Source organism: Carica papaya, chromosome 5 (assembly GCF_054855325.1).
Source record: "Carica papaya isolate Zhongbai chromosome 5, ASM5485532v1, whole genome shotgun sequence".
Taxonomy (NCBI): domain Eukaryota; kingdom Viridiplantae; phylum Streptophyta; class Magnoliopsida; order Brassicales; family Caricaceae; genus Carica; species Carica papaya.
The window spans coordinates 7,438,978-7,442,326 of NC_142313.1; the positions used below are offsets into that span (position 1 = coordinate 7,438,978).

Consider the following 3,349-nt stretch of genomic DNA (forward strand, 5'->3'; position numbering starts at 1 on the left):
ACGGACCGGGTGCATAAGAAACTCTAACGTGAACGTCGCCTCATACCGGACAGGGTATTGAGGATTAGTATTTTTGGCGCTCATACTGAACGGGGTATAAGGACGACCTGTTTCACCCTCATATCGGACGAGGTATCTAGAATTAGTATTGTCACTCATACCGGACGAGGTATGGGGACGACCCAATTCACCATCATACCGAACGGGGTATTGAGGGATGCTACTTTTGGCACTCATATCGGACAGGGTATGAGACAACTGGTTAGTTGACAAGTTTTAATATGAGTTCACGCATAGTGGGACATCCCTATGGACTCTCAGGAATACCAGTAAGCAAATAAAAAGAGAAAGTTGTTGTTTTGGCTAATTGAATATGAGATTATAATATGATTTGTGTTATTGCTTCTATAGGTCGATTTTTAAAATCTTGCTACGGTAAATATACAATAAATGATTTTATTTATGATAAATAAATTTACTTAATTTAAGAGCTCAATTAGTTATTTTTATGATTTTTATTAACCTTTATTTCTGTATCGGTGAGTAGTGTGATATTCTTACTGGGCTAGTGTAGCTCACCCTTTTATTAACAATTTCAAATCAAGAGAACCAAGATCTAGATCCCGATCAACAAGGGGGTTGTGAATAGTTCACAACTCGAACTCTCTTCAAATGCTAGTAAAGGTCATTCTAAGATATCTAATTGTTTACTTTTCATTTATTTCTTGACTTTTCACTTGTTCTTTTAGAAGGGTAATTTCCGTAGTTCTATTGAGTATTCTAAATTATTGTGTAAGGAATGAAACCCTAACTCTCTATTATTTCGCTTCTGCATTCAATTTGTGTATTTATTTTCTTTTAAGTTTGCGGGCCGTTTCAGTGTCTCTTTAGACAAATCTGATATTTTTTGAATTATCACACAAAGAAATTTAGAGAATAATCCTCCAAAACTGATCCAAAATTTACTTACAAACTTTGATAATATACTGAAATAAAGCTAAAAAGAAAAAATTATCGAACTTTGTTAACATTTTGCCTTTCTCAATTTTTGTGTGTGAGAGAGGAAAAAAACAAAGACAAGTCCCATGTTTTTTTTTTTTTAAATTTTCGTGAGAGTGTGAGAGGAAAAAAATTGAAGTGAACTACTTTTTTTTTCTTTAGTTTTCGTGCATGTGTAAAAAAAAAAATGCCCAACAAAACTTCTTTTTCATTCTTATGATCTTTTTCCTCTATCAACATGTCTCTGTGCGTGGAGAAAACCTATTAGCACCTTTTTTTCTCTTTTATTATTTGCTTAGGTTAATTGGAAAAAAAAAATCAACAAACTAGACTAAGTTAGAAGTAACATTCGGTAATACATTTTTTCAAGTGCTGTTAATTAAGTTGATTAACTAGCATTGTCATGCTTGATAGTTAGTTAATATTCTAAGTAAAGATACCACATCTACTAATTAGAGATGTCAAGTTTAGAAGGTATGGTCATAAAGTTTAATAATATGAGTTATCTACATAGAGGAGCAAATAAATGACCCTAGTTACTCTAAGGAGTTATATTGATGCTCAAATTAATAAAAAAAAAAAAAATAATTTTTTTTTAAAAAAGAAGTATGAGAGTGCAAAATGAAAGTAGGTAGTATTGAGATGCGGGATATTTCCAATGACACGTTTAACTAGTTTATAAAAAAAAACTTGACATTTATCGACTTATAATAACGGTTAGTTTGAATATAAGATTTATAATGGAGTATTAAGAAGTAACTGACTGTGCTCTCATGATAAAATAATAAAGAGTAATAATAACTTTAACTTATTATATAAGAAATATTATAACCTCCATAATTTTTTAAAATTTTCATAATTAAATATCAAAATATCTTAAATTCTATAATGTAGTGGTCGCGTACTTTCACTTATCTTATAAACTTAGTAGATGCATGAATTGTATTTGAGGAAATTATATGTTTTATATATAAAATGTTAAGATTTATTTGGAAATTGTTTAAATGTTTATATTTAAATTTATTGATCATGAATATTGATTAAACAAAACCATTCAATGCACCGTTGAACTTAATGCCTCCCCGAGAAAAGGAGATTATACGGAAGTGGAATGTGGGCATTGGGTTAAGGGAGTTTAGTTGAGTAATAAAATGGAATAAGGAGAAGTGGAGAGAAGTGACTCACGTATGTAGATCAAGAGTAGGAATAAAATGGAATTAATGAAATACTTTTGTATGACTATTTTCAGAAGATATATTTTAGGTAATTTTATTAATTTTGTGAAGTGGGAATTGCAGAAAACCACATAAATTAAATTAAAAATACAATTAGCACCGAATTAATAGTAAACTAAATATATTTATTCACATTATATATGTGTGTGTGTATCAACGTGGACGGCTGAAAATAATAATGGAAATGATCTGAAATACGGAATGAATTTATATATAAAAAAATGTAAATGTATGTATATATATTCAATTTAAGTTAGGAGACAATTTGACTAAAATTAATTAGTGTACAATCAGAGATAAGTTTTTGCCATGTTGATAGAACAAAACAAGCAGCATCGTGTTGCACACTTAATAATTTTAATTCCAGAAATTTCGGAGACCCAAACGAAATTAAACCAAAAAGCAAACTACTTTGTGCTCAAAATTCAAAAAGGTGAGAGTACACACACATTAACATTCCGAAGGTCTAACTCTAACACTTGGACATATATATATATACACACACACACACACACACACACACATTTGTTGGACAGAGTCCCCTATAGGCTCCCGAGCGAACATTAGTGAGCGCCTATATATAAAAATTTATTTTTCTAAAAAATAAAGTATTTTTTTAAAAAACCAAATTCTCTTTTTACAGTAAAACTGTGTGCATTTTTATAACAAATGATACTTGGATGTATATTTTTGTTAATAATCAAATCTATCAACAAACACAGGAGAAAAAGGAGAGAAAATATCTCAAAGCATCGAAGAACACCAAAGAAGCTGCAACACCTGTAGAGATTAGGGTTTCGTTTTCAGCAGCTCGAATGAACCTTTAGAAGAATACGAGGTATTTATACCTTCGACAAATTGGGGTACACATACAACACATATGTTATTCATCATTGTTCTCGTGCAGGTTTAATAGAACGCCAAAGTTTGATCTCCTCTACAATATGGGTTAGGGCATGTAACCATTTCCTGCAACAATATCCATTAACAGCCTCCCGCAAGATGGAGAGTAAATATTTTTTAGTCTAATCTAAAAATTTTGTTTAAGCAGTCTATTAAATAAAATTCTTGTAAAGATATTAGTAAATTGCTATCTGCTACCCACATTTTTATCA

General features: G+C 30.5%; 1 long non-coding RNA gene across 1 annotated transcript; it reads left to right on the forward strand.

Annotated features, from left to right (window-relative positions):
• The first annotated feature begins 2,806 nt into the window (after nt 1-2,806).
• On the forward strand, nt 2,807-3,349 carry LOC148253719 (uncharacterized). Its single transcript, XR_015819287.1, has 2 exons — nt 2,807-3,072; nt 3,142-3,349. It is a non-coding gene; the product is annotated as an uncharacterized LOC148253719 (long non-coding RNA).